Source organism: Mesocricetus auratus, unplaced genomic scaffold (assembly GCF_017639785.1).
Source record: "Mesocricetus auratus isolate SY011 unplaced genomic scaffold, BCM_Maur_2.0 Super-Scaffold_100022, whole genome shotgun sequence".
Classification (NCBI taxonomy): domain Eukaryota; kingdom Metazoa; phylum Chordata; class Mammalia; order Rodentia; family Cricetidae; genus Mesocricetus; species Mesocricetus auratus.
The window spans coordinates 19,920,703-19,946,033 of NW_024429203.1; the positions used below are offsets into that span (position 1 = coordinate 19,920,703).

The following is a 25,331-nucleotide window of genomic DNA, read 5'->3' on the forward strand; positions in this document are numbered from 1 at the left end:
GTGCCATGAGAAACCAGGCTTCTCTCACAGTGTCTCCAGAAACTGCCAGGAGAGGAGACACGGAGAGGCCTGGGTATTTTGTCTTCCCAGACCCTTCAACTGGAGAAACGCCCTTTACAGGTTGGATGCGTGTGTGCATTTTGAAAAGGGGTGATTTAAAAAATGGCTGAAAATGACTGAAAGGTAAAACAAGTTTGGGATTCACAGCCCTTTGCAACAGGGCTGTGGATGACAGAGCTGTTTGCTCAGGCAACCTGACAGGACAGTGTGGATCTTGCCAAAAGAGGAGTGTGTGGGTCCCAGCAAGCAGAGTGGCACTGAGGCAGGCCTCCTTCAGGCTTTGTGAGTCTGTGCTTTGGGCTGTAGTGGTAGAGATTTATGGACTCTGCTACAAGCAGGTTCTGGAGAAAGGGATCTGCTACTTGCTGCATCACGTTAGCCTTTGCATTGCCGCCATCCCCTTTTCTGTTTAGGATAGCGTCTCACACCCAGGCTGGTGTGGAACTCACTATGTAGCTGTGGGTGACTTTGAACCTCCAGGTTCTGTGGTTCTCAGAGTGTAATTCAGGGTTTCGTACATGCTGGGGAAGTGCGCTACCAACTGAACTACTCAGCCTCCTCTGCCCCTTGCCCCACTGCCGGCTCTCACCCTCTTCTAACTGTATTTGCTTCTGTTCCTCATCTGTCTCCATTTGTGACAAGCAAGTATGTGGACCAGGCTCGGAGATTTGCTGGAACAGCTAAAACATGATTATGAAGGATTTTATCCATGTAACATAATCTCATAAAAGTCCTTGTTTTAAGCAGAATCGAATGATGTACCTCTGTCCTGGGGCTTTGGAATCTAACATACCGCTCTTGTTTTAGAAAAAGTAAGAGGAACCAGCTAGAGGAATTATATTCTTTATAAGGCTTCTAATCCCATAATGTTACTTAAAGGTGCCTTGGATGGAAAAGCACTTGGTCTAATCCCCCTGTTGCTAGCCATGCTGGGTCAAGTTGCTCCTTGCGGACTCCATTAGGACACAGTGACCATAGTCAGAGTCACAGACACAAGGGAATTCTGCCTACCTTGCTGGGGAACTGGCTAGCTAGATGGTCACAATTTCATCTCTGGTCTTTTTTTTTCTCTTCTAAGTATTTAATGCTAAGTGGCAATTTAATGGAAAGGGCTTTTTTAAATTTTACATTTAGCCCGTGGCAAGGAATCCAGCATCAAGATGGATGGCTCTTCTCACGGTGACAAGAATGAAGAATGTCCTTTCTTGCAGTATTTTCCCATCACCTCCTGGCCTCCCCACAAGGCTGATGTCATCCTTGGCTCCAGCCTACTTTTTCATTTTTCTAATCCCATTAGGTCCTCTTTCTTCCCGTTATGTCCCCGTCAAGGGACTGACTAATGACTAGGAGACAGATTTCTGTGGCCATGCCAGCACTGAACTCCCTGAGGGTAGCAGGGAGAAGACTGTCACCAGGGCTTGATGCTAGGGAGGGGACTCTCCTGTGTAGTTTTGGATGAAACATTTGCATGGTAAGGATGCTGTATGTGTCTGAATATTCATGCTGGCTTTTTTAATTCCATAAGATCTGTGTGGTTTAACCCTCAGCCTTTTCAATCTCCTGATTAAATGTACACTAAGTGTTAAGGAAACCAAGAGAACTTGTCCTTGTTCCCATTGTTGATTTGAAGTCTTTGCTAGTGTATCTGATGTGTTTGAGAGTTTTCTTAACAAGTGATATATAGGAAAAGCACTCAGATTTGGCCTACAAATACCCAGATTTCTGATCACTTCCCATTCTCATTGGGCAACACTGATGAAACACAATGTACCCAGTAACCATTGTGCTTCCAACCAGCTGAGCTCTCAAGAGCAAACAGTGTGTGACATCAGTTCTAATTTCCCTTCTGTGCCAGCTTTATTTGTTATATGGACATAACTTAATCAGATGCCACATTTAATGTTCTGAAGACTTGCAAGATATATGAAAAATCAAGCCACTAGAAACTCGTTCTGGAACTAAGTATGTTTAAAACCATTTTTATTATTCACTTTGGTTACATTTATTTACTTGTGTGTATGGGTGTATGTGGGTGGTGGTAGGGTAGGGTAGGGTACTGTACACAACATGCTTATGAAAGTCAGAGGGCAAATTGCAGGCATTGGTCCTCTCCTTCCACAACGTGGGTTCTGGAGATCAAACTCTGGCTGTTAGGCTTGGTGACAAACGCCTTTATGTGCTGAGCCATCTTTCAAACCTCTTCCCACAACCAACCAACCAACCAACCAACCAACCAACCAACCAACCAACCAACCAACCAGCCAACCAGCTAACCAAACATCCTTTCTTTAAAAGTAAGAGAAATGTTCTAACCATTTAAACTTTTTGATAGTTACTCCAGGACAGTAGCCTTTTGTTTTGTTTTGTCTTGTTTTTGGAGACATTGTTTTTCTGTGTAACAACCCTGGCTGTCCTGGAACTAGCTGTCCTGGAACTAGCTCTCTAGACTACGCTAGCCAGGAACTCACAGAAATCTTCCTGCTTCTGCCTCCTGAGTGCTGGGATTAAAGGTGTGCACCACCATTGCCCAGCCCAGGAGCTTCGTCTTAAATAGGATTGCTAGTAGCAAATTAGTGGCTTTCATTATGCTGTGTTAAAGAGGTGTGGTTTACCACAGTAGATGTGAAGAGCATTTCTATATGGGGACACTGCATAAGTAAAGACTGTGTGTGGGAGTGTATGCGTGTGCCTGTGCCTGTGTATGTGTGCGTGCATGTGTGTGTGTGTGTGTGTGTGTGTGTGTGTGTGTGTGTGTGTGTGCGTGTAAGCTTGGGATTGACAGGTCATGAAACCTCAATGAAGATTACTGAATAGTAAGAAGAAAACATGTCATTCTGTTTTGGTTTCTACCGAAATATAAGCTATATATAGGCAAAGGCATAGAGCACCAGTGTGGAGCCTGGAGAATTAGCGCCAGGTGAATAGACCCATGTTGGCAGCACTTACAGGGAGAAACAAAATGTTCCAGCTACTCCAGATGTCACTCTTCCAAACCTGGCCAGTCACTCTTTCCCTTAGGGGAGATGCCAGCCTGAATCCAGACATGGATTAGCTCTGTCTGTGCCCAGAGGATGAACGGAACCCTCCAGAAAACACCTTCTTGTGCTGGTTGTTGTCCTCTGGGTTGTTTTTCTCAGTTCATGTTGCTGCACACAGTAATGCTTTCTTCACACCTCTCATTCACACTGCTTGGCATAATGACATCACCGTGTCTTTACGCATTGCCATTTTAACATACCTTTAGAATGAGCACTTGGCTGTTTCAAACAAAGCTGACCAACTGGCCTTGCCTATGTTTGTGCTTTATTGAATATCTGCACATTTCTGCTTAGGTCATACCTGGGGATATGTTTCTGGATACAGGGTGGTGCATGGACCAGTGTTCCCAGATGACAGAGTGAAGTTCACTCCACGAGCAGGTTTCTGCAGTCCAGCTACTCTGCCCTGGTTCTATCACTCCATATGGACTGTGCTTTCAATTTGGCTTTTCTGGTGGGGCTCACAGTTAAAATTCATTGTGGGTTTTTTTCTTGTTTTTAACTGGTGCACAGGCACAGTGCACATTTATGGAATAGATATGATGTCTGATGTATGGATACACCTTGTAAGGTACTCACTCCACTATTCATGTTGGTTTTACTGATGACAAATGGAGTTGCATATTCCTTTCTAGATTTACTGGCAATGTTATTTCATTTAAATTATTTTTTTTACATTTGTAGGTGTTTTGTCCAAATGAATGTCTGTGTACCATGAATATGCCTGGTACCAACAGAGGCCAGAAGAAACACTGGATCTCCTGGAAAGGTATTATACAGATGGTTGTGAACAACCATGTGGGTGATAGGAATTGAACCTGGGTCCACTGGAAAAGCTTTCAGTGCTCCTAACCATGGAGTCATCTCTCCAGCTTCCAATTTTCCTTCATTTAACTTTAAATTACCTACCTTATTTTTAACTTTTAATAGGTAAGCTAAATTATTTATTATTGGAATTTTCTAAAATATATTTTGATTGTCGTTACACCTCCATATATACTGCATGCCTAGTTATTTCACTCCCTTAATGATCTTTTGACAAATAGAACATTTTAACTTAATTTATCATGCTTTTCAATTTATCATCCTTTTTTGATGTATCAAACTGTCCTTTATGGTTCCCGTATTAAATCTTAGCCTATTCCATTGACACAAATGTCCCATGACTTCTTATGTTTATTTTGTCTTCTAAAAGTATATTGAGGGGGAAAAAGCCTATTGAGCTCAACAAAATTAAGGTGTATTGTGTGGGATGGATTTGTGGAGACAGGAAGACATAGTATCCACAGATATTCAGGGACAAATTCAACCCAGACTAGACACATATGATAAAGAGAAAAAGCAGAAGGAAAGGGGAAAGGAGGGGGAAGAAGATGGGAAGCAAGTGTGTGTGGCACATACTTAAGCCTGATTGACTGTGAGAACTGAATACGAGAAGTGTGGTATAACCCAGAGACTGGCTTGGGTTTTGAGAAAGAGTAAGCATTTCATTGCAGGATCTAGTCTTCAAAGCTATTGTAGCCCCTGTTAAAGAAGATATGGAACAAATGGGAATAGTCTCCTGTAGCAGAAAAAAGATAAATTGGGTCACATAAAGGTTGCAGAAGTCTGATGGGTCAAGCAGTGTTGTTGGTCTTTATCTGAGTGTTGTTGGAGGTGGTACTGGCCCACCATTTATTCTGATGAGTAGGTGTGGTGCTGAGACAAGGTTTAACTAGTAATTCTTGTTGCTTCCTGACAGCTCTAGTGAATTCTCATCTGACTCACAGAGACAACTCCCAGCTCTGAAATGACACCTGTCTAATGCCAGGAAGAGCCAGATTCGCCACGCTTACCTTTCCAAAGCTGTAATTGATAAATCCCACTAACATCTCTTTTCTGTCACTTTCCCCTGGAACACAGATGTCACATTTGAATTGTTTGTATCTTGTTGCTCTCAGGTTATACAGGCCTCAATATAACAATGTCATGAGGGGAAAGTTTGTGTAAAGGTTTTTGGGAATGCAAGTTGGAATTTAGATTTTGGGGTTGCTTCTTCATTTTCTCTGTGTCCCAGCCAAAGGTGTTTCAGTGAGTGAAGTAAATGATGGTTCCCATAGGAATGGCAGATGATGTAAAATTGTCTCTGTTTGGTTTTGGATCAAGATGCGTCCGCTGGTTAAATAGAGATATTGTAGATTCTACTGGGTCTTATTCAAAGCAAATGAAGAAAAGAGCAAAGTCTGGGGTCCCCCTGGGATTCTCATTTGTTGGAAGTTCCTAGCATCATGCTCGAGTCTTGGTTCCAGTTGCGTGTGAATGTCCATGTGCCTGGTTCCTTATCTCTCCCCACAGGACTGAGGAGTTTCTGTCCATCCATTGACTACAGTCAGGTGCAGTGTGAGCTGTGTCACTTTGTAAGACATCCCATCTGTATTTCAGTCTTCTGGAGACACACTTCTTTGCTTTACTCTTAGCAGTTCCCAAGTGTCCTAGTGTGAGGCCTTGGACACAGAAAATATTCAATACTGTTAAATAATAAATGATTGATGAGGGGATGGAGAGATGATGGCTCAATGGTTAAGGCCAATTGCTTCTCAATCCAATTGTCATTGTCTAGTAGCTTACAGACACCTGGAACTCCAGCTCCAAGAGATCGGATGCTCTCTTCTGGCCTCTGCACATATATGTGCACATACATTCTCTGACACACACACACACACACATACATACACACATAAAATAGAAATCATTGATGACAATAGGATAATGTGATTGAGAGATGCAGACATTGGTTTTCTGTAATCCTCTAAGAAACAAACAAACAAAACCTTATCGTTGCCTGATTTGAGTTCCATTAATATACACAAACTGTGTCAATATACACAATATGGACAGACTTTATTTTTCTGTTTTAACTTCTATATTAGCAACAGATACTAAAAAAGACCTTTTTGGCTAATACCTTAGAATTTGTACTGAGCCCTTGCATTTCTGCTGCAGAGCTATTGGCCTCAGGGTTGAGCCCTGTGTTCTAGGTCTCCTGCTGGCCTCTGCCTCCTTCCTCAACATGAACTAATAAACTAATGTTTACAGAGAAGGTATGATGCTTCCTTCCTGCTGTGTTGTCTCGTAGAAGAAGATGGGGTGAGGTTATGGCCTGCTTGTAGAACCTCAGGAAGGAGCTTTGAAGGACATTGAAATAGTGAAGTTCTCTCTATCTCTTTGGCCCTGACTTTTCTCTCAGGCACTGTATAAGCCCTTGTTCTCTCTCTGCACCAGTTTGAAAGTGTGCCATGGGGATCTTCCTCAGCCCTTCAGGGAGGTGATCCTTCTGTAATGGTCTTAGACACTTTTGAGAGCATCCTGCCTCTGCCTTGTTCCATGCTGGTTGCAAATCTCACCAGTATGGCTAATCATCAGGACACAAATGGAGTTCATGTACTGTTGTGGAATAGAATGTTTAACTATGTAAAGATGTGTTACATTTGTTTATGCTGCATTTGTTTAACTAGGCAAAGATGTGCTGCAATTGTTTTTTAACTTGCCTGCCTAAGGCACCTGATTTGTCTAGCAGAAAGCTGAATGGCCAACAGCTAGGCAGCAGAGGGGTAGATGGGGATGGTTGCCAGAAAGAATGAGCAGGAATAGGCTCGAGAGAGAATGAGGGAGAAGGAGAGGAAGATGCCAGGGAATAGCCAGCCAGGCAGCTGCCAGCCAGGCATGGAGGAAGCAAGCAAGTAGGATGTACAGAATGAAAGGAAGGTAAAAGGCCCCAAGGCAAAATGTAGATGAAGAGAAACAGGCTAATTTAAGTTAAAAAAAGCTAGCCAAAAACAAGCCTAAACTAAGGCTGAGAATTCTTAACTATTAATAAGTCTCCATGTCTTTTTTTGGGAGTTGGTTGGTGGCCTAAAATAGCCTTCTACAATGGACTCGACAATATGACCACACAGAGGAGTGTCATTAAGACTAAAGCTGGGCTCAGTAAGTAAAGTGCATGAGAGTTTAGATTTCTAGTACCCACATTCAAATCCAACATGTGGTGTTAGTCTGTAAGGTCAGTGCTGTGGAGGAGAAGACAGGTAGATGGGTCTTTATAGCTTACTGGTTAGCTAGTCTTGCCAATTGATGAGTTCCAATTTCAGTGGGAGGCCCAGTCTCAAAAAGGGAGGTGGAGAGTGACAGAGGAGGACACCTGACACTGATCCCTGCCTTACACATCCTCACGAACACACCTACAGGAACGTGTATGCACACACACACACACACACACACACACACACACACACACACACCCTAAATGTTCCTGTGCAAAAACCAGAAATGGAATATTTAATGAGTTACAATAGGAAATGACTTTCAAATGATTTTTCTGCTCTGTGGAAGTGGAATTGAGAGGAGGGAAAACAAAAGCTGAAACCTAACAGCCATTGTTTGTTTATTTGCTTTGAGGCAGAGTCTTGCTATGCTGCCTCAATGGGCCTTGGACTCCGTGAGTGCAGAGATTACACATATGCTCCACCTCACCCAGAGTTAGTCATGTTCTTTGAAGAAAACACCCACAACCCCATTCCGATTTAGGCAATTCTACATTTTAGGCTCTGCAGCTTGTAGCATCTAATCCTACTACCCATTCTCTGTGAGGAACTGTGCCATTGAAAGAACTCAGCTTAATCCAACATAGGAAAAAACAAGCAGAAGAAAAACTAAAAATAAGAGATCTGTTGGGAAAATAGTGTTCAAATTCCGGAATAGAAGGACGAGATTTCAGGGAAGGAAGCTCCAGGAAGCCAAGGTCTGGAGTCAGCGGTTCACTGTTGCCAAGTTCTGTCTTTCTTTTTATTCTCTACTTCCCAATCTCTGCCTTTGGCTTTCTCTCCCCTCCCTCCCTCCTTCCCTCCCTCCCTCCCTCCCTGTTTCTTTTACTAACCTCTTAGTGACTTCTTTGAAAAAAATACTTTCTTTAAACATTGTGTTGATATGTGTGTCTGTGTATTACTATGTAAAGATGAGTGCAATGCCCATTGAGAGTTCAGATCCTCCTAGGGATGGAGTGACAGGTGGTTGTGAGTCACCTGACTTGGGTCCTCTACAAGAGCAGCCCGGGATCTTAATGGCTGAACTATCTCTCCAGCCTCTTCTAGGTGACAGACTAGCCATCACTGCTCCCTGTGTAATAACCATTACCCAACCACATCTTCTTGAGTGATAATTTCTTTGGGCATTCCCCCCAAGTTTGTATGTTTAATGCTTTCATTGTCAAATATTACCAGTGATAAAGACCAGAGATGAGTCCTAAGGCACATAGCTATCACCTAAGGCACATAGCTTGTTTGATCATGGAATGTTTTAGTTCAAAATCACTTAGTTCACATTTACAGAACTGATATTCTATAGAATATACCATGAATGCTTCTGTAAAGTGATTTCTAGATCTTTCAAGTGTGCATGCTCATTTTCAAACGTATCAACCAGAGTGGAGAAAATCTATCACCTTCATTGAAACCCTGAAACGCTAATCTCGGGAGATGGTGTTCCCCCACCACAGAGTTTGGTGAGGAACCTTTATGCACCTGACAAGGATTCCTTCTGACACCTTCCTGCAGATTGCTCTTTTCCCCACTCCTCTTTGCTGTTTAAGGGAAGAAGGGAGATTGCATTGTTTGACTTCTTGATCTATCTTCAGATATCTTAATTAGAGTTAATGGAAGACTTTCATCATTGCCATGTTCTCTAAAGACAAAGCTTTCCATTCACTTTCTCCCAAGTCATCAACTTGACCTTCACGATTGGTCTCTGCCCTCTTCAACTCTTTACCCAATTTTTGTATTCCAATCTGCCTATATTTTCTTTAGACCTGTTAACAAACCGAGAGAAAGGGGTTTAGCTTTAGGAGACAGACAGCGCGTGGTTACTTGTGGTATCTCCACAGAAGGATAGACATTGATAGCGTGAACTCTGCAGATTCCTGGTGGAGCATCTTTCAGCAGAAGCAGAAGCATATATGAATGGCTACGATGCCATGGCATACAACCTCAAGGGAACGGGAGTGAAGGTGAAGCTGAGTGAGGCAGACCAGAGGGCTGTGCTAATATCAGGGTATTTCCAAGGCATCTGTTGCTTGGGATTAAAGTGAAGCACAAGAGTATTTGTTCCTGCAGTGACAACATGGGGAAATTAGTGAGCCAGGGTCCCCAAAACCACTTTCTGGGGTCCTGAGGATCAGAGATAATACAAAAATAAGTATCTGGTCATGTTTTTGTGTGTGGTGTTTGAGTATGTACGTATGTATGTATGTTATGTATGTATGTATGTATGCTTGCAGAGGTTAGAGGTCAATGTTGATTGTCTTTATCATGTTCCACATCACCATCATCATCATCACCATCACCACCACTACCACTACCACCACCATCATCATCATCATCACTATTATTACTATTATTATTATTTGAAGCAAGGTCTCAGTGATTCCAGAACTCACCATTTTAGGTATATTGGCAGGCCAGTGAGCCCAGGTCGTCTGTCTCTTTTCACACCCCTAACACTGTGGTCACTATTGTGGGTGTGCACAGGAGTTTACATGGGTTCTGGGGTTCTGAACTCAGGTTCTCATGGCAGCTTGGTAAGCACTTTACCAGTGGAGCTATCCACCCCAGTCTCATCTGGTAGTGTAATAATCCTTGCACCAGTCACGTCTACCTGCTTCCATCTCCGTGTGCGTTTCACTAATAGATTGCTCTATTTTTATGAGAATAAAATGCCTCCCGTCATTGTCTGATACGAAAGGTATGAATTTAACCAATCAGAAGATCCCTTAAGGATGCTGGACAGCAGCTGTTTGTGATATGACATTTAGTGAGTTAGAGGAAGCAAGCTGCATCTGGTCTCAAGCAGCCTTGGTTGTCACCCCCCCTTTTTTTCTCAATCCCTTTTAGTTTTTCCTTCTCTTTCTGTCAGCACACTCACTGATAGATTTCCTGTTTGGTGGGATTATCTAGATTTCCACCCCTGAAGGATTTGCAGTGCCCATTGTCTTGTCCCTAGCCATGGTGGCTACAATTGCTCATTTGCTCTTAGCATTGGGCACAGAGAAAAGTCATGGGAGGAACCATGAAATCCAGAGAACCCATCAGAGCTTCTTCTATTTGGAAAGAACATCCTCATTTTTCATCGTAACCAGGTTAAATTACCACTAAGAGTCTAGCAGTTCCCTTCTTCCACCTTTGGTCCACATGACAGAGGGTAAAAATGTGGCTTAGCCACCTGTTCTTGCTTTTAGTTCAGCAGCACACTCCTGTAAGAAAAATTCCCTACAATCCCAGGGTCAGTGAGTCTGGGAAACAGGGTGGTTCCCAAGAGATATGCATTATACCCCAGAGAAGTGGAAAGAGGCAAGATCTCCTGAGCAGACTGGGAACATGGGGGGAGAAGAGAGGGAACCAGGGAAAAGAGAGGGGGAATAAGAGGAGAGTAGAAGAAGACATGGGGGAGCAGGAAGGTTGAGTTGGGGTAAGAATAGAGGAGACCAGGATGAGAGATACCATAATAGTTGGAGTCATTATAGCTTTGAGGGGAGAGAGCTGACAATAGTGAGATTCCCAGAGATGTACAAGAATAACACCAACTGGAAAACTAAGTAATAGTGGAGAGACTACATTAATAGCCCCTACCTGATGATAAGGTTGGTGACTACCTTATGTGACATCCTAGAACCTTCATCCTGTGACCGATGGAAGCAGAGACAGAAACTAACAACTAAACACTGAACTGACCCCCTGGAACCCAGTAACAGAGTTGGAGGAGTGATGAGCAAGGCGGTCAAGATCGTGCTGGTGAAACCCATAAAGACAGCTGACCAGACAAGGGGGAGCTCTTGAACCCCAGACTGATAACTAAGAGGCCAACAGGAGGCTGATCCAGACTCCATGAATGTAGTGTCAGTCAGGAGGCCTCAGAAATCTCTGGGGCTTTGGGTAGTAGACTAGTGTTCACCATGGCATACAAATGAACTTTGGGAGCCCATTCCACATGGAGGGATGCTCTCTCAGCCTGGACACATGGGGAAGGGCCTAGGTCCTTCCCTGGATGAAATGACAGACTCTGGAGATCCCCCATGGAGAGCCTTCCCCTCTCTGGGGAATGATGTGTGGATTGGACTGGGGTGGGGGGTGGGAGGTGGGGTTGGGGCAGGTGGAGGGAGAAGGGGGTAGCTGGGATAGACATTTGAAGCATGCATGTTTCTAATTTAAATAAAAACATACAAAAAACTCCAGAAAAATTCCCTTGCAGGAGTCAGGACTTCTAGTCAATCTGGGCACCAGCACACCTCCCTTGTCTGCTGCATCCCTCTCCTCTTCCCTTCCTCCTTTTCTCCCTCCCTATCCCCTCTTTATTTCTTTATTCCTTTAATTTCAATAAAAAAGTAGTGTAAACATGTTCCTTGCTATAGTCATTAAAGGAGGAAGATGCTAGTTACAATATACTAAGGAGCTGACTAAATCTCAGAGCAAGGTTTCTAGACTTCCTAGTTTAATATTTTCTATACAACGTAATATTATTTTTATAGTGTCATTACAAGCAATTAAGTCTTAGTGCACTTATAAAGGATGGGCGAGTGTGTGACCCTTGCCTTCAGCTAGTGTGCCAGAACGTGGAGAAATACCTTTGGCAACTCTTAGTTTTAGAAATAATAGTGGATTTAAACTGACCCTGATGGCCCCACCAAGAAGTAATCAAAGGTTTTACTAATTCTTTCCCCGCTTTTATTGAAAATAGATTTTTTCTTTACATAATATACCCAGTTCCTCCCTACCTTCCCTCCTATCTGGATCCAATAACTTTCTGTCTCTCATTAGAAAACAAACAGGCTTCTAAGGGATAATAACAAAGTAAAACAAAGTGAGATAAAGCAAAAAAACTAATACATCAGAATAGAACAAAACAAAGAGAAGGAAAAGAACCCAAAAGAAGGAATAAGAAACGAGACACAGAGATCCATTTATTTTTTACATATTCAGGAATCCCATAAAAACACTAAGCTGGAAGTTGTCGTATATATCCAAATGAACTGTAGGGAAAAAATAAATAAAATAAAAAAATAAGATAAAGAAAAAAAAGCTCTGACACAATATTATGAGACAAGCAACTTCCAATAATGTCTTTGAATTCATTTTCTGTTGACCATCTATAGCTGCGCATGCAGCCTACACTTAAGAGTGGTTTGTTTCCGGCAGCCCACAGAATGGGAAAAGATATTCACCAATCCCACATCTGACAGAGGGTTGATTTCGAGAATATACAAAGAACTCAAGAAGCTAGTCATCAAAACACCAAATAATCCAATTAAAAAGTGGGGTATAGAACAAAAATAGAAAATTCTCAATATACGAGTCTAAAATGGCTGATAGACACTTAAAGTGCTCAACATCCTTAGCCATCAGGGAAATGCAATTCAAAACAACTCTGAGATACCATCTTACTCCTGTCAGAATGGCTAAAATAAAAAACACCAATGATAGTCTATGCTGGAGAGGATGTGGAAAAAGGGGAACACTCCTCCACTGCTGGTGGGAATACACCATTTTAGAAATCAGTATGGAGATTCCTCAGGAAAATGGGAATCAGTCTACCAAAAGACCCAGAAATTCCACTCTTAGGCATATACCCAAAAGATACCCATTCATATAACAAGGGCATTTGTTCAACCATGTTCATAGCAGCATTATTTGTAATAGCCAGAATCTGGAAGCAACCTAGATGCTCCTCAACTGAAGAATGGATGGAGAAAATGTGGTACATTTACACAATGGAGTACTACTCAGTGGGAAAGAAACAGTGGAATCTTGAAATTCACAGACAAATGGATGGAACTAGAAGAAACCATCCTGAGTGAGGCAACCCAGTCACAAAAAGACAAACATGGTATATACTCACTCATATATGGATTTTAAACATAGAGCAAAGGGTTACCAGCCTACACTCAACACTGCCAGAGAAGCTAGGAAACTAGGAGGGCCCTAAGAGAGACACACATGGTCCCCCAGAGAAGGGGAAAGGGACAAAATTTCCTGAGCTAATTGTGGACATGGCAGGAGGGGAGAGGGAGTTAGGAGAAAGAGAAGGGGAGAAGAGGAGGGGAGAGGAGGACATGAGAGAGCAGGAAGATTGAGTCAGGGGAAGAACAGAGGAGAGCAAGAAAAGAGATACCATAATAGAAGGAGCCATTATAGGTTGAAAGAGAAATATAGCACTAGGGAAACTTCCAGAGATCTACAAGGATAACCCCAACTAACAATCTAAGCAATAGTGGAGAGGCTATCTTAAATGACCTTCTCTGATAATGAGATTGATGACTGCCTTATATGCCATCCTAAAGCCTTCATCCAGTAGCTGATGGAAGCAGAAACAGATACGCACAGCTAAACACTGAGCTAAACTCTGGAATCCAGTTGCAGAGAGGGAGGAGTGATGAGCAAAGGGGCTAAGACCCGGCTGGAGAAACCCACATAAACAGCTGACCTGAACAAGGGGGAGATCATGGACCCCAGATGACTGATAGCTGGGAAATCAGCATAGGTCTGTTCCAGACCCCCTGAACGAAGATGTCAGTTTGGAGTTCTGGGCAATGTATGGGGCCTCTTGTTATAGTGGATCAGTATTTATTCCTAGTATACGAATGGATTTAGGGAGCCTACTCCACATAGAGGGATATGCTCTCAGCCTAAACACACAGGGGAGGGCCTAGGCCCTGCTCCAAATGATATGACAGACTTTTAAGATCCCCCATGGAAGGCCTCACCATCCCTGGGGAGCAGAAAGGGGATGAGACAGGAGATAGGTGAGGACCAGGGAAGGAGGGAGAGGAAACTGGGATTGACATGTAAAACGAGCTTGTTTCTAATTTAAAGAAAAAAAGAAAAAAAAAGAGTGGTTTGTTTCCTAGGTGAGATGCCCTCAGAGGAAACTAAACTTTTACCTTCAAATGGTTATAAATTGGAGCTAGCTTTTGAGTTAGGGATGGGGTATGCACCCATTTCATCTTTCAGCTCTAGTATTCTGTCTGTTGCAGAACTGTTCAGGCCCTGTGCATATTACTTCAGTCTCTGTGAGTTCTTATGAGCTTTTCTCATGTTGATTTAGAGGGGATGGTCTCTTGATGTCCTCCATCTCCTCCGGCTCTTAGTCCCTTTCAGCCTTCTCCCAAGGGGAGGGATTGAGCCCCAAGGGGAGAGATTTGATGGAGACATCCCACTTAGGTCTGAGAGTTTCAAGGTCTCTTGTTCTCACCCATTGGTTGGTTGTCTTTGTATTTGTTTTTATCTCTTGCAGGAGGAAGCTTCTCTGATGATAGCTGAGCAAGACATTGATCTATGAATGTAACATAATGTCATTACTATATTCCTTCAGCAGAGTCCGAGGTCCTTGGGTTATTAAGTCTCAGGTTCTTGGTGACCCAATCAGTGTCAGGTATGGGTTCTATCTCGTGAAGTGGGCCTTAAGTCAAATCAGATACTGGTTGGTTACTCACTCCATGGCCCTCCCTAACATATTTTACAGGCAGGGCACATCATTGTAGATCAAAGGGTTTGGAGTTGAGTTGGAGGTTTATATTTCTCCTCTGGTAGCATGCAGAGTGCCTTCCTATACCAAAAATGCCAGGATATAGGGAGGAAGTCTTTATGATAGGCACTGGCTTGAGTTCTCGATGTTCAATGAGTTGTATAGATGTTGTCTTCAGCAATGAAGCCTTGCTGTCAGTTTGTGGAGAGCAACCTTGGCAAAAGCCTAGGTTACTTGGAGGTTCCCATAGAACCATTTTGACCAACAACTCAATTAGATGTAATCCATTCCTGGTAGTGGAATCTTCATTTGATGGCAAGAGATATCCAGTTGGGGCTCCCTCTCTCCCATTATTTGGCAATTTCATTTAGATTGCTTTCATATATGTATTTACTTTAGGAAGTTTCTATTGTATTAGGTTTCCATAGTACCTATCAAATGACCCTTACTTTTAACAATCTTTCTCTGTTTACCCTTCCTCATCTCCCTCTCTTTATCCTCCTAACTTGATTCTCCCATTCCAGCAACCCCATATACCCAATAACTATCTATTTTATATCCCCTCCCTAGGGAGATCTATCTGTTCCTGTATACTACCTAATCTTTGTGGTTCTGTGGATTATAGCTTGATTATCATCAACTTAAGAAATAATATCTACATATAAGTGAATATATACTGTCCCGACCCGCAGGACACTCAACGTGGGTCTGGTGGACACCTAGGAAAAAGATGGGGGGCAGGGGACACAAGGATGGACACCAAGACAAGAGTCTGATCAAGGTGACAACTTTATTCATCCCAAAGGGATTTATATAGGGGAAGGGAGGAGGGGAAGGAATGGGAGATGTGCTGTAGCTGTGATGAACCTGGCGGAGCGGAAGGTCAGTGGGATGGGTAGGTCATCCTGTGTCCTCTGGTAACCTAACTGCAGATTCTAACTTTAACTTTCACATTCCATCTTCTATTGTTTAAGCCTACACCCTAGATGAGTCACAGGTCTGTTTCTGGAATTTGGCAGGTAGCAGGGTGGTCCAGAGTCACGTACTCTCTATGAGGGTTGAGTCACGTCTTTTCTTATGAGTACATGAGGCAGCTGTACCTGGTTGATGGCCGGAGGTCCCTGACAATATACTATATCTGTCTTTCTGAGTCTGAATTAACTCACTCAGGATGATTTTTTTTTCTAGTTCCATCCATTACCTGAGATTTCATGATTTCGTTTTTCTATTGGCTGAGTAATATTCCATTGTGTAAATGTACAACATTTTCTTTATTCATTCATCTTCATTTATTCATTCATAGATGTTGAAGGACATTTAGGTTGTTTCTAGTTTCTGGATATTATGAATAGGGTAGCAATGAACATGGTTGAGTAAGTGTCTCTGTGATAGGATTAAGTGGCTTTTGGTATATACTTGAGTGCTTTGGCTGAATCTTGAGGTAGATCAATTCCCATCTTTCTGAGGAATCACACACACTGATTTCTGTAGTGACTGCACAAGTTAGCACTCCCACCAGCAATGAATGAGTGTTCCCTTACTCCACATGCACATCAGCATCAATTTTCATTTGTTTTATTGATCTTAGCCATTCTGACAGGTGTAAGATGAAATCTCAAAGTAGTTTGGATTTGCATTTCCCTAGTGACTAAGGATGTTAAACAGTTCTTTACTTGTTTCTCAACCATTTGAATTTCCTCTATTGAAAATCCTGTTTAGGAAAGGGACCCAAAAGCAAGTAACAGAGTCAGAGACAGCCCTGGCTCCTTCTGTTAGGATTCCCACAAGAAGATCAAGATATACAATTATTACACATGTGCAGAGGGCCTAGGTCAGTCCTATGCAGATTCCCTGGTTGACAGTTTAGTCTCTGTGACCCCTATAGGCCCAGGGTAGTTGATTCTGTGTTTTCCTGTGGTGCTCTTGGTCCCTCTGGCTCCCATAATCCTTCTTCCCCTCTTCCACAGGATTCCCTGAGGTCTGCCTAATGTTTGGTTGTGGGTCTGCATCTGTTTCCATCGGTTGCTGGTTCGTGCCTCTCTGGTGACAATTGGGCTAGGCAATGATCTATGAGTATAGCACAATATCATTAGGAGTTGTTTTATTGACTTAATTTTTTGCCAGTTATGCTTGGCTCTATCCTAGGTCTTTGGGCTGTCCAGCCTCTGGGTCCTGGCCCTCCAGACAATGTCAGGGGTGGACTGCATCTCATGGTATGGGTCTCGAGCTGAACCAGTCATTGGTTGGCCACTCCCATAATTTCTGTGCCACTTTACCCCAGCATATCTTGTAGGCAGGAAAACCTGTAGTCAAAGATTATGTGGCTGGGTTGGGTCTCAGTTCCTCCACTTAAAATCTTGCCTAGTTACAGGAGATGACTGGTTCAGGTTCCATATCTCCCATTGCTAGGAATCTTAGATAGGGGTCACCATCATAGAGTTTTTGTATTGCACTGGGTTTCTAGCTCATCCTAGATGCCCCCGATTCCAGTTGTCCCTTCAAGTACTCTCTCCCTATATCTTTACCACATCTTAACCCTCCAGGTTTCATGCCCACCCACATCCATATTTCTTCCTCCACCCACCCACGACATCTATTCTATTTTCCCTTCACTTGCCTTGAACCCTCCTTGTTACTTAGCTTCTTTGGGTCTATGGATGGTTATCCTTTACAGACATCCATGGTTATCCTTTACTTTATGGCTAATATACATATAAGTAAGTACATACCATGTTTATCTCTCTGTGTCTGGGTCTCCTCACTCATGATGTCATTGCTTTTAGGAGCTGAGTAATACTCCATTGTATAAACGCACCACATTTTTAAAAAATCTATTCTTTGATTGATGGACATCTTGGTTGTTTCTAGTTTCTGGCTATCATGAGTAAAGCTGCTATGGACATAAATGAGCAAGTGTCCTTGTGGTATGGCAGACTGTCCTTTGGGTATATACCCTTGGGTGTTATAGCTGGGTCTTGAGGTAGATCAGTTCCCAATTTTTTGAGGAACCACTATATTGATTTCCAAAGTGGCTGTACAAGTTGGCACTTCTACCAGCAGTGGAAGAGTGTTCCTCTTGCTCCAAATCTTCTCTAGCATAAACTGTCTTTGGTGTTTTTGATTTTAGCCATTATGACAGGTGTAAGATGGAATCTCAGAGTCATTTTGATTTGCATTTCCCTGATGACTAAGGATGTTGAACATTTCTGCTAGTCTATGTCTTTTTATTAGGGAATTGAGACCATTGATGTTAAGAGATATCAATGAGCAACAATTGTTGATTTCTATTATCTTGTGGTGTTGGTGTAGGGGTAACTAGCCCTCCTTTATATTTGCTGGTTGGAGTTATTTATTCCTTGTGTTTTATTGGGTGTGGTTAATCTCTTTCAGTTGGAGTTTTCCTTCTAGTGCTTTCTAGAAGTGTAGGGCTGGATTTGTAGATAAATACTGCTTAAATTTGGTTTTATCATGGAATGCCCTGTTTTCTATATCTATTAAGATTGAATGTTTTGCTAGGTATGGAAGTCTGGGCTGGCATTTGTGGTCTCTTGGAGTCTGTAGAAAAACTGCTTAGACTCTTCTGGTTTTTAGACTCTCCATTGAGAAGTCAGGTGCTATTCTAATAGTTTAGCCTTTATATATTACTTAATCTTTTCCCCTTACAGCTTTTCATATTCTTTCTTTGTTCTTTATGTGTAGTGTCTTGATTGTATGTTGGGGGGGTTCTTTTTTGGTCCTGTCTATTTGGTGTTCTGTATGCTTCTTTTACCTTGCCAGGCATCTCTTTATCTAGTTTAGGGAATTTTCTTCTATGGTTTTACTGAAAATATTTTCTGTGACTAGGTTTCTTCTTCTTTCTCCATTCCTATTACTCCTATATTTGGTCTTTTCATAGTGTCCCAGATTTTCTGGATTTTTTTGTGCCAAGGTTTGTTTTTAGATTTAGCATTTTCTTTGACCACAGAATATATTACATCTATTGTGTCTTTAATGCCTGAGTATTCCTCTTATAGCTCTTGCATTTTCTTGGTGAGGCTTGCCTCTGAGGTTACTGTTCAATTTTGAAGTTTTTACTTTCAGATTTCTCTTAGTTTTGGTTTTCTTTACTGCTTCTATTTCCACTGTCAGGAGTTGAACTGTTTTATTAATTTCCTTCTTCAGTTTGTGTTTTCATGCATTTCTTTTAGGGATTTATTGGTTTCCTCTTTGAAGACTGCTATAATATCCATAAAGGCTATTTTAAAATCATTTTCTTGTGTTTCAGCTATGTTGCAATTCTCAGGGCCTACTGTGTCAGGGTTTCTGAGCTCTAGTGGAAACATATTATCCTAGTTGCTATTTATTGTGTTTTTACAGTTGCATCTAGGCATCCAAATTTGTGAAGATTGTTATTCTAGGTGCTGATATCTGATCTTGTCTTTCTTGGGTGGGTGTTTTGTTCCTTGGTTTATGTTGCTTTTTCTGCTTCGCAGGAGGGTGTGGTAGCTGGTAGGGAATTCTGGGATCCTGATAGGTGTGACTACTGGGGGTTCAGGGAAAGATGTGTTGCTAGGTATTGAGAGCTGACACTTAGGAATGTGGTGGAGGCTAAGGGGGTCCACAGGAGGAAGGAAGGCAGGATGTCCCACAAGGATCTGCTTAGGCTCTTAGGAATGGCAACAGAGAGCTGGAAAAGGCCCTAACAGGTATTTGGCTACAGAGTTGGGAATGAGACTTGGGGATTGGATTTGGAGGACAGGAGGGAGTGAAGAACTGAATCTTGTCTGCCTGCTTCACTGGCCTCCTTGCTTTCTGGATGGTTTGGCCGGCGGCTTCCTAGATGATGTCTATTGGAATTGGGTACTAGGATATAACAGGATGAGTATGGAGAAAGGTTAGAGGAGTAGATCTGCCTGATCCACTGGAGATGGGGACAGAAAGGAGTTGGAGGGCCTCAGAATGTAGTCTGCTAGAGAGCTAGGGACGACACTGGGAGACTGGATTTGTAGGAGAGGAGAGAGAGGTGAAAAGCTGCAGTTAGTCTACCTCTCTGTCCTGAGCACATCTCCCTTTTCCTTCACTCCTAGTTCCATGAGTTTGTCCATTTGATATAGTGGTGGCTCTCAAGCTTTTGTGTTCACCTCTGTTTAGACCAAAGCACTGCCAGATGAAAGACCCCAGCTCCTGGAAACTTGTCTGCTGGGAATTTAATGCACCACACCAGGCCTTGATGTAGGAAGGGTCAGTTCTCCATCTGGAAGTAGATCACTGGGAATGATCAAAGAGTTCTGTCTCATTGAGCTCTTTGCTTTCAAGATTCACATAGCTTTACTTTAGGAGATACTGGCCACAATGTCTTCCTGCTTTGCTGGATGCTTGTGGTGGATAGAACACATGTTAACACCAGAGGACTCCATCGACATATGTGCATGGGAGTGCCTCAGACGAACTGGAAATCACTTTCCTTGGCCTGGAGCAATGTTGAGTGCCACACCATGTTAATAGTTTAAGCTTTAGGACAGTGGTGTTGTCATAGCCACATAGGTAGGAGCAGTGGAGAAATCTTGTTTTTTAAATGGATAAAACTGATGGGGGATGTTCTTCTGTATATATGTGTCTCTTATTGTTTGATGAATAAAACACTGATTGGTCAGTAGAGGCAGGAAGATAGGCAGGGCTAGGAGATAAGGAAAATGTTGGGAAAAGGAAGACAGAGAGAGACTGTGAGGAGCCACCATGTAGAGAAGATAAGACATGCCAGTTGTTCTCTGGTAAGATAAGTCCATGTAGAAACATATAGATTAGTAGTTACGGGTTAATAACTAAGACAGGGCTAGCCAATAAGAAGCCCCAGCCACTGGCCAGCAGTTTAATAATTAATATAGTGTCTTGCGTTTATTTGGGGCAAATGGCTGGAAAGAAACTCCAGCAGCAGTGGGACCAGGTGGGACAGAACCCTCCATCTTCATAGAACCTTGGAGAAGGAAGAGTCACTGCCTCTTGCAGGTTGGAAAGGTCCTGATGTAATATGGCAACAAGCACTGGGTGAGTTCCTAGAGCACTGATGCTCACATACGGTCTACACCTGGCCTGGTCTGTGTGCCGCTTTCCTGGAAAGCATAGAAACCATGTTTAGAAACTTCTTTTGGTAAGCTAACATTTCTGTAATGCCCATGTACCTGATGGTGTTTTTCTAGTACTGGATTCCATTGTATTATATAAAAGAAAGCATTTCCCATAACATTTGGAAATTAAAAATATAACAAAACCTTACATTCATCAATGGTGAATAATTAGAAACAGCCTCTGATAAGGGCATCTAGGGCTACCTCTAGGCTCCCCACATTGTGACCATGAAGTCCTCTTTTTCTACTACCAAAGTCACACCGCTCCTGTGCCCTGAGGCGGTACTAAGAAGAGACTGCTGACTCCATAGCAGGCTGTGACATCTCCCTGGAGAACAAGAGACCTGGAGCCTTTTCTAAGGCAAAATACTTTTGATAGGCTGTGTGAACTAAGGGCTTTTTTTTCTTTTGGTCCTAAGATTTGCCCATCCCAAATTATTGTGGTCCTGGAAGATACCAAACTGTAATGTCTGGATCCTGTAAACACTATCTTATTTGGGGGAAGTGGTCTTTATGAATGTGCTAAGCTTCTTTCTAGGGAAGAGCACCCTGAATTGTCTGGGTAGGCTCTAAATAAAATCACAGGGTCCGTTAAAAAAGAAGCAAAGTGGGGCTTTATGAGATTTCTCCCCTTCACACGGGCATGTCAGCTGGTCTGGTGGTGTCATTGTGCTAGTCTTATTGGGTGACTATACTGTTGAGATTTCATTGGTACAACCTTCCCTGTCATGTCTAGAAGACACTATGTCACAGAAGATGTCCTGGTCCTCTGGCTTGGTCTTCCAAGGATAGCCCCCCCCCATAGGTGATCCAGTCCCAAGTGGTCAGCCCTAAACACACACACACACACACCACTAGATGGACTCAGCAGGTTGTATTCATAAGTATACAAACTATATAGATGCATTAATGTATATGTAACTGTAATAATTAAAGATGAAGAGGTAATAAATTTGAAGTGGGGGGACACAGGAAGGGCTGGAGAGGAGAGAATGTGGGTGGAAATGATATACTCATGTATGAAACTCTGAAAAAAATGAAGATAAAAATGACAAAGAAAATAGACAATGGGGGTTCAACATGAACTAGGGAGATGAAAATGGGACGATGGTCCTTGGGGCCAATGAATGTGCGCAGCAGAGGCTAGAGGAGCCACGAGCTCTTCCCAACAGTCTTCCACTCCTTGCCTTCAACCCAGTGGTTCCAATTTCACACTCTCGATCTCCAGAGCCTCGGGGGAAGAACTGATGATTGCTCAATGCTGAAAGGTTCTTTTTTCTTAAAGCAGCCATGGAAAACTAATATATGTAAACATTCCAGTGTACTTCCCTTTGTGTAGGCAATTTGGCACTTATCGGGAGGGTTGGGCTGTGTGTCTGTGTATCTGTCTGTCTCTCTTTGTGTGTATATATATACCTATTGTAAACCACTTATCTGTCTTGTTACTTATTTCTCATGTTGAATTTATTATTTCTCTCTACATCTATCTATCTATCAATCTATCTATCTGTCTATCATCTGTCTGCCTGCCTCTCATCTATTATATCAATGCATGTTAGACTTTTCTCCAGATGAACCACAGAGCTTAGTGTATTCCCTAAAGTTATGATCTCTGGGGGAATTTTTGTTCCTCAATGTCATTTAGTGCAACTTCGAAGCCTGTCTGTAATATGTCACCTGTTGGTTTTTGCTTACACCAAGTATTGTGTATTGCAAGTTTTTCAAACCTGGCTTCTAGTGTTTTTTAAGGCTTCCTAGTTGTGAGAGAAGGAAGAAAATAGCAAGGGGATGTGCTCACTCACTGCTTTCAGTTGCTGGGAGGGCCCCAGGCAGATGCATGATCTGTATCATATAGAAACTGCTCCTCTCCTTTGAGTGCCCATCTCACAATGAGGGAGGTTCTCTCAGCCTGGACTCTTGTGGTAGGGCCTAGGCCCTGTCCTGGATGAAATGACAGACTCTGGAGATCCACCATGGAGGATCTGGGATTGACATGTTGTTAAGAGAAGCTTTCCTTGAGAGGAGCCTTCCCGCCCGCCTGGTTCCAGATCTGCATCAGTCCCAAATAAACACACAGGAGGCTATATTAAGTATGAAGTTGTTGGCCTTGCTTGTTTCTTACTGGCTAGCTCTGACTTAAGTAATTACCCCATAATTGTTAATCTAAGTATGTCTCTTACCGGAGAGGTTTCCGGGCTTCCTACCCCAATGGCGTTACATCTCGACTCTCTTGTGTTTCTCCTTCCCAGAGTTCTCCTGGACTCCTAATCCCTCCTATCTTGGTTCCCTATAGGCTCAACAGTACTTTATTGACATAAGACTTCCCCAACAACATGTGAAATAAGCTTGTTTCTAACTTAAATAAAAAAATAAACTGCTCCTCTCAGTCTCAGATCTTGCGGAACAATGGATTAGAGTCTCTGTTTCCTGATGTGAAGCCCTGCTTACACAGTCACTCAGCACTCCGTTATCATCCATTTCCCCATGCTTCTGCTGAAAGGAGACTAGTTTCGTTCTGTACCAGGCATGGTTTCTTCCCAGAACCAGAGAGCTATGCTGAGCTTCCTGGTGGGTCACTGAAGCCAGGCCTCAGTGGCCTGACAGTGAGAACCAGAGCCTGGGCTTGCTCCACTGCCTCGATTCGCTCTGGACCCTGTTTGTAACTCCACAGAGCATCAAGATGATCATATGAATCTATGCAGTATTCTGTAAATCAACATATATCAACAATTGGTTTTCCACACTGGCTGCTTTATTCACAAGCTTGCGAGTGACAACTGTCCCCAAACCAGCCCCTATCTTTCCTACAAAAACAAATGAAGAGGAAACAGGCTTCCTGGCAAAGCCCAGTCAAGGGACCTGGGGGTTCAGTAGCCTTGACTCCCAGGTCACAGGCATATAGAGGCTGGGAAGTCTGGCTCCCCAAGGGCAAGGTGCTGGTGAAGTGGCTGGCTAGACTGGAGAGGTCCCACAGTTATTCCTTTCCTGTCACCAGAGGAGCCAGGAACCCAAGCTTGGGGACAGGGTTGGGAGCTGAAGAAGGGAGCAACTCAAAGGCTTCCAGAGTCATTTGATGCACAAGGTTCTGAAGCTTGAGGCCACCCTGGGCTGTATGGTGAAACCCAGCAACCCCTCACCTCCACTCCACCTACAAGCAGTTAGGACCACTGTTATAGCCATAGCTGCAGCCACACATGTCTACTCATTCATATTTACTCCATATACACAGAGGGAGGACTGTCAGAACTGGACCCACATGCTGGAGCTCTGGTTTGGTACCTAGGCTGGTGCTGCAGAGGGCACAAATCCTTGATCTTGTTACTGATTGGTTGCCTCAGGGTATCTATCCAATACTGTAAATGCCCACTGGTTCTGACAGATACACCATGGGTGTCTGGAATTCCTTTAGGCACATGGGACAGGAAATGACTCTGGTGTTTTGTGCATGGTCCATTTTTACATCGCAAGATTCCCCAAGGGCTGCAGAAGGGGCAAGTGAACTTGGTCTCCAGGGTGCCTGTCATCTTCTTCCTGGGGTGCCCTTCCTGTTAGATTTCCATTGTTCCGTGGCTGCAGGAAGATGAAATCCACACCAGCCCTGCCTTGCAGCTAAGAATGATTCTCCCTGGAGTCATTTTAAATGTGTGTGTGTGCGTGTGTGTGTGTGTGTGTGTGTGTGTGTGTGTGTGTGTGTGTGTGTAGATGAAATCCACAGCAACCCTGCCTTGCAGCTAAAGCTGATTCATCCTGGAGTCATTTTAAATGTGTGTATGTATATATTTATGTATGCACGTACGTATGCTTGTTTGTTCAACACCATGGCTGCACCTCCCATCATGGACAGACCTATAGAGCTTCTAAAAGATGCCAATGACTCCTTAACAAATACATTCTTTTTTCCTTAACAGCAAAGTGTACTCTGGATACTGTGGAAGAATGGACTCTGACCTCTTACATCCCAGTGCACTTAGTGATAAGGAAGAAATATTCAGAGAGAGAGAGAGCACAGTGAGGCACACTGGGCTTTGCCGAGCCAGGAAAAAGAGGTGGGAAGCCTTTGACCCCTTTGCTCAGAGTGATTTGGCTCAGAAGATGAACAGTAAATCACCTGGAGCTGAAAGTGGTCCAGGTCAGACTGGAGCAGAGATCCAATCAGCGGCTAAAGCAAGGTTATCTGGGTTGACTTGGGTGTTGTCTTGGTAATCAATAAAAGTATAGAACACTTTCCCTACATTTATTGCCTATTCATTTGGTTGTGATGACAGAGAATCCAACACAGAGCCTACAGCATAAATCTGTGAAAATCACACATACTTCAAATTCCTGTAAGGACGTAGTCTTGTTTTCTCTCCCACCATCTTTGATGAACACAAAGCACCTTGAGGGTTTTGAGGAGCTCTCTGGGGAGAAGAGGTGGCCATCACCCCTGCTGCTGGTAAACTCTCTTCTTTGCTGCTATTCACCTGTCTCTTCTGTCAGGCCCCCACTTACATTCTTCTCTGCTCCTCCAGAGTCTGCAAAATTACAACAGGTCTAAAGTCTAATCCTCAGGAGTAAGTAGGAAGCCTGGGAAGTCATTTTCTAT

At 43.1% G+C, this 25,331-nt stretch overlaps 1 long non-coding RNA gene across 1 annotated transcript; it reads left to right on the top strand.

Moving 5' to 3' along the window:
• On the top strand, positions 1–24,971 carry LOC121133514. The gene is made up of 3 exons (XR_005870378.1): positions 1–120; positions 3,783–3,867; positions 24,655–24,971. It is a non-coding gene; the product is annotated as an uncharacterized LOC121133514 (long non-coding RNA).
• The last annotated feature ends 360 nt before the right edge of the window (positions 24,972–25,331 follow it).